At 48.6% G+C, this 9,294-nt stretch overlaps 1 pseudogene; it reads right to left on the reverse strand.

Annotated features, from left to right (window-relative positions):
• Nucleotides 1-289: 289 nt before the first annotated feature.
• LOC117979325 (forkhead box protein D4-like 1) lies at nt 290-9,154 on the reverse strand (annotated as a pseudogene).
• Nucleotides 9,155-9,294: the final 140 nt, after the last annotated feature.

A 9,294-nucleotide genomic window follows, 5' to 3' on the forward strand; every position in this document is an offset into this window, starting at 1 on the left:
TCCAGCTTGTTGGGGGGTGATGAAAAATAAATGGAGAATACATTTACATGCCCTCCTATTCTTTTCTTTTAGAAGTCTCATAAATAGTAAATTTCCTATTTTAAAAGCCAGGACATTTTCAACCTCAAATATTTGGAATTTTTAAAGGCCATATTAAAATGGATTACTTCTGCTATCTGTAATAAATATGAATTGTGAAAATAAATTGTTTGAGGGAAAATAATGTAGGTTTTAAAAAGTTCCATTTAGAAAGGGAAGAATGAGACGTAATAGAAAATAAACGATGTAGTGTAGTGACTTAGCATTTTATTTCGTCTCTATAACTAGGCTTAATTTTAACACCTTAATTTTAACATTAAAGATGGCACGTCAGACACACAGATAAGAAATCAATGTTCTGAAATTAATATCCTACTTACATTAAACATCCCTATCAGGAAGACACAGAGAGTAGAAGCATTTTGCACTAGACTTAGGAATAATACTTCCAGTTCCAAGGAAGTGAAGAAGGGGGAACATGTTTGGCATCGGAGGCTGTGTTTTTGTTTGCTTGCTTGTTTTTCTTTTAATGCCAGAACAAAATACCCCACTCACGTTCATAGTACCCCAGGAAATGTGCAAATCGGGAAAGCCATAGAAGCCACAACCGAAGGCAAGAAAAGATGACTTGACGCCCTGCGAAGGTTACGTTCAGGTGGTTTTTAGAGGAACGTAATCCAGCTGTTTCTTTCTAACCATTTTGCAGCGAACAGAAGTTCGAGTTTGCTCTCCAGCGGGATTCAGATGCACACGCCCAGTATGGGCCGCGCAAGGTGGAGTGAGCAGCTGCGGGTCGCTCCCCACTCCCACCTGGCTCTAGGAGGGCCCTGCGGAGTTGGCCAGGGAACTGGGCGTGGGCGATACTAAAAAAACTGGTGAGGTCCCCTCTCCGCCCAAAGGGGCAGCCAGCGATGTCAGCCTAGAGCGCTCTGCCACTGCCTGATACCTCAGCAGCGCCGACGCGGCCGACAGGTGCCCGCCCAGCACCGCGCCCTTGGTGGGAGCGCAGCCGTTGGCGCAGTCCTCCTCCTGATGCTGCTGCTATTGCTGCAAAATTGTCCGAGCAGCGGCGGCGGCGGACACTTGCAGCAAAGGGGCAGCGGTTTGGGGATGCAACAGGCTTGATGGTCGCTGGAGCAGGTGGCAGTAGCTCCACGCGGTCGGGGACAAACTCTGCGCAGCCCCTGTACCCGCTCCCCTGACCCCTTGCATAATACTCTCAATGCTGAAAGAGATGCATCCGCCTCCCGGTGGCGACGCCAGACCCTTGCCCTCCTCCCAAGGCTGAGGACCAAGTGAGGGCTGCAGCACGGGAAGGGTGCCGGGTCGCCAGGTCCGCGCCTTCTGCTTTCTTCGGTGCCCCGGCATAGGCGGGGGCCGAGAGCAGTAGGTAGCAAAGAGGATGCGGGTGCAGCAGAGCGTAAGGGCGTCTCCCGGGGGCGGTGTTGGGGTAGGCGCCCGGGACTGGCTGCGGCGGGGCAGGGGCCCCAAGCAGAGGGCCTGGGCGGGGGTTGTGCAGGGCGGCGTGTGCCGCAGGTAGAGGGAAGGGGTGGGGCAGGTGGGCTCCCGGGGTCAGTTGGTGGCGCTTGAAACGCTTCCTGCGCCGGAGAAAGCTGCCATTGTCGAACATGTCCTGGGAGGCGGGGTCCAGGCTCCAGTAGTTGCCCTTGCCTGGGTGGCCCGGCTCGCGGGGGATCTTAACGAAGCAGTCGTTCAGCGAGAGGTTGTGGCGGATGCTGTTCTGCCAGGCGGGGAACTTGCGGCGGTAGTAGGGGAAGCGGCCACTAATGAAGGCGCAGATGCAGCTGAGCGTGAGGCGCTTGTGCGGGCTTTGCAGGATGGCCATGGTGATGAGCGCGATGTACGAGTAGGGGGGCTTTGCCGGCTGCCGGGCATCTTCAGAGGCCGCCGCAGACCTTGGCGGTGCCCTGAACTTGGTGCCAAACTCTGAGGGGTCGCTCGGGCCGCCGCCGCCCTCGATGTGCTCTCGGGGAAGCGCAACCCCGCCCCACCGGGCCACCTGCAGCCCCGGCTGGAGCGACTGCTCTAGGAACTGCTGGCTCGCCTCCTCCTCCTCATCTTCCACCTCGTCTTCATCTTCCTCCTCTCCCAGGACATCGATTTTACCGTCTTCCCCATCGGAGTCCCGGAGGCTGCGCTGCGGTGTGGAGCGAAGGCGCTCAGCTCTTGGCAAGTTCATGGCGGAGCAGGTGCTTTAGTCGCAGGGGATGTGGCGGCCGATCACCTGGCCTGGGGCGGGCTGAGCTGGAAGCCTGGGATGAATGTTGCAAGAAGCAGGAACGCTAGTGGTTACCCTTTGGGATGTTTTCGTCTGCTTGTTTCTACTCCTTTGCAACAACGTCCGGCAAAGATGCCTTTGCCTTTTATAAAAGCTTCTTCAAGACCATGTGTGGTGGACTCCCCCCTTTATAACCCTTCTTCCCGTACCTCGGAGCGGTGCCACTTCCTCCTAACGTAGTCCAGGGATGATGGTCTTCTGGGCAAACACCCGTCCGGAGAAAAGCCCAGCCCCCTCCTCCTCGCACCCACCTGCCACCAAGGAAGATGCTCTACTCATCCGGTGCAGCCAGACAGTTGGCAAGCCTTTGCACGGGTTCTGTTAAGGCGCATTTAAACCCGCGCAAATAAAAGCGAGGTAGGAAAGTATGATACTCAACATTCTATGACCACCTCGACATGCAGCCTTCCCTCCTGGAGAAAAGAAATGGTGGGGCAGGAGGCTGAAATGTACACGGTTGTTTGTAAAGGAATGTGTAACCGTAAAAGTATGTTTTTGTGTTTCACAGCTGGTAATCACCCATTTTCATTGGTAGAGTCTGTCCTTACCCAGAATGGTGAGCTGAATTATATTTAAGGTTCTGACAATATTCCCAGGCTTCAGGGGGGTGTTGCTTTGCTCCTTCTACCTTCCTTCCCACCTCCCCAAGATGCTCTCCCTGACCCAAATTTTCAGAAAAGGTTCAAATGTCCCAGCACTAAATTGTGTAAGTTTATTCAGGGAAGGCAGGAGAGCTCACACGGAGTCCTCTGTCCCCTTGTAGCAATGGTTCTCCAATTTCTTTGAATATTTAACCACAGAAATACATTTTATATCACAATCTTACACATACAGACATAATACATAACTAAGATGGCTTTCACGAAACAATATACTTACACTATAGTGATCACTGATATTTCCTTTTAAAAAAAAATGGCCATAACCAACTAAATTGATTTCACACATACCAGTATGGGCCCAGTTTGAAAAATCCTGTTCTTACAAAGTGGCCCCACATACAAGAAATGCACCCACTCTATAAGGGCTTCTCTCTCTCCCTTTCCTCCTTCCTTTCTTCATCCTTTATAACCAATTCATTTTTAGAGACAGGGTCTATGTTGTGCAGGCTGTTTTTGAATTCCTGGGCTCCAGTGATCCTCCCGCCTCAGCCTCCTGAGTAGGTGGGACTACAGGCGTGCCACTATGCCTGGCTCTGGCTCTTCATTCTTTTTTTCCTTTTTTTTTTTTTTTTTTGAGACGGAGTCGCTCTGTCGCCCAGGCTGGAGTGCAGTGACACAATCTAGGACCACTGCAAGCTCCGCCTCCCGGGTTCACGTCATTCTCCTGCCTCAGCCTCCTGAGTAGTTGGGACTACAGGCGCCCGCCACCACGCCCAGCTAATTTGGTTGGTTATTTATTTATCTGGGACGGAGTCTCGCTCTGTCGCCCAGGCTGGAGTGCAGTGGGGCGATCTCAGCTCACTGCAAGCTCCGCCTCCTGGGTTCACGCCATTCTCCTGCCTCAGCCTCCCAAGTAGATGGGACTACAGGCGCTCGGCACCACGCCTGGCTAATTTTTTGTATTTTTAGTAGAGACGGGGTTTCACCGTGTTAGCCAGGATGGTCTCGATGTCCTGACCTCATGATCCGCTTGCCTCAGTCTCCCAAAGTGCTGGGATTACCGGCGTGAGCCGCCATGCCCGGCCTCTTCATTCTTTCAGAAATGTCAACATTAAGTGCTTTTACTGTAATAAAACTTGGGACTTCAATGAGGCAAGAAGGGGCTGCAGTGTTGCCTTTAAATCAGTGGGTCCTCATTCACTATCTGCACTGGGGAGGGGCAATATGACAGCACAACTGTTCATCTCACTCGCTCCACATCTTTAGAAGTAACATGATTTTTAGATTGGCTTCATGAAAATTAGCTCAGAGACTAAAGTAGCACTACAGAGGAATAAAAAAAATATTTGTTATATAAATAAGGATCTTATTAAAATACTAAGTAAGATACTATGCCACGGTATATATTCATAATTTAAAACCCACCTACTTGGGAAAACTTTGAGGTGCCATCTAATAAAAATGCAGCATGAAAGAATATTATGCCCTTGATAGTCATATAGTGTCTATAATTATGACAATGAATGTTCAGTGAGAAATCAAACGCCAACTGCAAGGGCAAAATATAATAAAAAAATAGCTTAAAGTAGCTAGTGCCTTCAGGATAAAATCTGGAAAAGAGCTTTCTTGCTGATCTTTTTTTGAAACTTTGCTGCTCCTGAAGTTTTTACCCTTTAAGGCTCCTCAGTTTATATGAAGCTTGGAGGACAAATAACAGACAGGTTTGAGCCTAACAGATTTGTTTGAATCCCAAATTTACCAATGACTGCTTGTGTGACCTACTAAACTAAGCTCCAGGAGGGCCAGGCCAGGTGTCTTATTCAACCACAAAATCCCAGACGCCTACTCCCCAGCGCCCCCGGCATGTGAGGCACATTTCCTCCATCAGCATAGGAATCCGATGACCTGGGAAAGGGAGTATTGTTAGTTTTCCTAGCGCCAGCTTCAATAGGGATTGGGGTTATTTAAAAATACAGGAGAAAAATAAGGAGGTGCTCAAAAACAAAACACAAAACCGACATCGATGGGGGTATGTCAAAGGGGGGAACAGGAGATAACTGAAAGAGTTCCCAATGGTCAAAGCTGGGATAATTTGAGCAACAAAATAAAGTAGTATTAAATTGTAACCCAAAGTATAAAATATTCATGTGTCCATACTGATAAACATAAATGATCGAACTAATAAAGCGAAAGGGACAACTGTCCCTTGCAGAAGAATTTCAATTAATTATGTAGACCACTCCCAAGAAAGTACATTACAACTCCCCATTCCTTTAGTGTGGGCTGTGCATAGTGATTTCCTTCCAAAGAGCACAGTATGAAATGGGGGAAAAGAGTAACTTTACAATGGAGAAAACTGACAAACACTCCTTCAGCCAGGTGATCAGGTCGTCAACATCAACATCAATAACAGTCATAACCTTTTATTTCATGTCATAAAATGGTGACACTTACTTGTGTTAAAAAATTTAATAACAATGTAATCATTATATCTCTGCAATCAGCTGAAGTTCTAAGAAAAAATGACAATGTTGAAAGTTGTATCATCATTATTATAAACTTTCATGTTCAGTATATGTAAACTCCAAAGCCAATTTCAAAAGATATTTTTGTGAAATACCATTCTTTAAAAAAAAGGATATTATATATAATTGTATGAATATTAAATGTTTTACAGTACTGATTTGCTACATTTTATGTATGCTGTAAAACAAATACCATTTTAAAGTATATTGGAATTCGTAACTAAAGTAATAAATAAATGCTTGAAATATACCCAGTAGAAACTTATTTTTATTATCCAATCCTTTTGATAAGAAATGCCTCTAGTGTTACGTACAAACTTGATCTTCTTTGAAATGTGTTGTTGAAGACAAACATGTCTTAATAGCCTTTACATTATGTAATAATGTAATACAAATAATAATTTATTATTAGTAATAATGTGAATTTACAGTACCCTAACCCTAACCCTAACCATAACCCCTAATCCTAAACCTAACCCTAACCCCAACCCCTAACCCTAACCCCTAACCTAACCCCTAACCCTAACCCCTGACCCTGACCCTAACCCTAACCCCTAACCATGACTCTGACCCTGACCCTAACCCTAACCCTAACCCTAACCCTCACCCCTCACCCTCACCATCACCCTAACCCAACCCTCACCCTCACCCTAACCCCTAACCCTGACCCGACCGTGACCCTGACCCTAAAACCCTGACCCTGACCGTGACTGTAACCCTAACCCCTAACCCCAACCCCTAACCCTAACCCTGACCCTGACCCCTAACCCTAAACCGTAACCGTAACCCCAACCCTAACCCTAACGCTAAAACCCTATCCCTAGCCCTAACTCCTAACGCCAAACCCGAATCATAACCCTAAACACAACCACAACCCTAACCATAACCCTAAACACAACCTCAACCCCAGCCCCAAGCCTAACCCTAACCCTAACTCCTACCCTTAGCCTTTCTTACCTTTTACATGTGTCCAGATTCTCCAGTAGAAGCAGGGACCCTTGGCAGGTGTGCACCACTGCATCTGGCACAGGACTCTGTATCAGTCCCCAAACAGGCACCTGAATGCTCAGAGTGCCAGCCATGCAGTGGAAGCCCAGGGTATTTTCTCACCTCCAGAACAAGGGCCCAGCACCTGCATCAGGCTAATCGGGACTACAATGAACTAGGGCACCAAAGGTCTTCATAAGACCAAGGCCATGTTGTGCCTCCTGTCACAGAGCGAGACACAGCAGCCTTCCAAGTCAGGGGCCCTTCCCTGATGACACTCCAAGCTCAAAGCACTGGACTGTCACATAGTGAGGCTGCACACAGTATTCTGTTTACATCTCCACCTAGGCCACTGGGAGAAAGGGTGATAGAGGGACACTCGTGTTGCCCTGTGGTATACATGCTCTGGTTTATACGACTGTAAGCCATTTACAGGAAACTCAAGCCAAAACACTACTTGTTTCCAACGTTTTGTTTGCAGAGGATTTACAATTTACACTCCAAAACAAGATAGCCACAGAGCATACTACTTCTCCTCTGAAGTCGCTCTGAGGGCCTCCGCATCAGTCCTAGAATTGGAAGATTGGTGGACAAGAACTGGGATGTTGATGGCACACTGAATATTTGCTGGACACCAACCTCCTGTTACCTAACCTTACAGAGGGCCCAGATCTCACCTGCCCAAATCAGACATTTTAACACACACAGCTCTCAACAGCAGGACTTACAGACACAAAACTCTGAGGTAAAGGATTGTCTCAACTCCTTGGTGTCTCAACGAACTAAAACACTGCCTAGCACAGGTGCACCATCAACCTGATTCACTAAATACACCTCTGTATATTTTATTCATCTTTGATTGTGGAAATGATATAATCAACATAAAAATGTTTTATAGATTGGACTAAAGACCTTTGAGGTCTCTTCACAGGATCCTATCTGGCGGACCCCCAAATCTGCCAACACAGAGGTCATCCGTAAACACGTGCAGGACAGAGGCCAGACAAAACCATCTCTCTCAGCCTCAGAGTGGCCTGGCAGTCACATGTGGGGTCTGGCCTGTATGAGGAAGTCAGGCTTTCGGCTCCAGGCACCCTACTGCACCGCAAAACCAAGTTCTGCCTAACAAACAAAAAACAGCCTGCTCACTCTCCCTAATATCCCAGGTGGTAACCTAAGAGCATTATCTGCTAGACACCCCTCCTCCTCCACCCTCCATGTCCAAGCTATCACCAAGGTCCTAGCAATCTTACCTCCTAAATGTCTCCCAAATCCACTTCTCTCCCTTCAATGTCCAGGCCACCAGCATGACTTCTGCATGTGTGTAGCAGCCTCCGCGCAGGACGTAAAGATGCAAATCTAGTCGTAGGCTCTCTGAAAGGAAAATTTTGGGGACCCAAAATTACTAAGTGAAAGGAAAAGTCAAGCTGGGAACTGCTCAGGGCAAACCTGCCTCCCTTTCTATTCCAAGTCACCTATCTCCTCACTAAGATACGTGCATATCTGATTCCCTGCTTTGGAGAGGCTAATCAGAAACTCAAAACAATGCAACCTTTGTCTCTCACCTACCTGTGACCTTGGAAGCCCCCTCCCTGCTTCCAGTTGTCCCCAACTTTCTGGATGGAAGCAACGTACTTCTTACATATATTGATTGATGTCTCATGTCTCCCTAAAACCAAGCTGTGCCCTGACCACCTTGGGCACATGTCGTCAAGACCTCCTGAGGCTGTGTCACGGGTGCACGTCTTTCTAAATTACCTGAAACCATCTCAGATAGGGTTCACAGATCCCTTTCCCGAACCCTCCCAGGAGCCCCTCGTGGGCGCCCAGGTCCTGCGTGCTGTTGTGGCCCAGGCTCACCTGGAGCAACTCGACTCTTCGTTACAGCCTCGTGAACCTTTCAGTTCCTAAAGCTGTCTAGCCTGTGAAAGGAAAATGAATCTGGGGGCCCCAAAATCACTAAGCTAAAGGGAAAAAAGCTGGGAACTGCTTAGGGCAAACCTGCCTCCCCTTCTATTCAAAGTCACCCCTCTGCTCACTGAGATAGGTTAATATGTGATAGCCTCCTTTGCGGAGGCTATTCAGAAACCCAAAAGAATACAACAGTTTGTCTCTCACCTACCTGTGACCTGGAAGCCCCCTCCCTGCTTCGAGTTGTCCCGCCTTTCCCGAGGGAACCAACGTTCATCTTACATATATTGATGTCTCCTGTCTCCCTAACATGTATAAAAGCAAGCTGTGTCCCGACCACCTTTGGCACGTGTCAAGACCTCCTGAGGCTGTGTCACGGGCGTGCGTCCTCAACCTTGGCAAAATAAACTTTCTAAATTGACTGAGACCATCTCACATATTCGAGGTTCACAAGCCCATGCATGGGGACGTCCCCTGGGGTAGCGCCCCTCCTCCACTGAGCTCACTCGCTTCCTCCTTGTGTGTTTTCTTCAGAAGAAATTTCACAGCTACTTGGTCCACACCTGTCTGCCCCACAGGAACCTCTCTTGTCCACAGGCACATGGGCGGCGTACCTGCTGGGCTGTGTGGAGAGGACCGGGTTCCTCTCCTGATTCCTGCTCAGTTAATAACGAATGTCGACAAGTCGAGAAAATTGCTCAAATTTACCCCATCAAAGAATTAAAAACTGGTGAAAGCTTGACCTGCGCCCCCCACCCTTGACGTGCTCACCGCTCCACTCCCTCTAGGCGGGCGGCACCCGCTGAAGCCTCAGTACCACACCCACAGCCAGGAGCCCCAGTCCCGCACTCGGCCGCATGCGCACTCCCTGCGGCCCTCCCGCCAGGCGCCGCGCTGGGCAGCCAGCGCCCCGGCGGGGTCCTTCAGGCCT

The sequence above is a fragment of the Pan paniscus genome, chromosome 13 (genome assembly GCF_029289425.2).
Source record: "Pan paniscus chromosome 13, NHGRI_mPanPan1-v2.0_pri, whole genome shotgun sequence".
Taxonomy (NCBI): domain Eukaryota; kingdom Metazoa; phylum Chordata; class Mammalia; order Primates; family Hominidae; genus Pan; species Pan paniscus.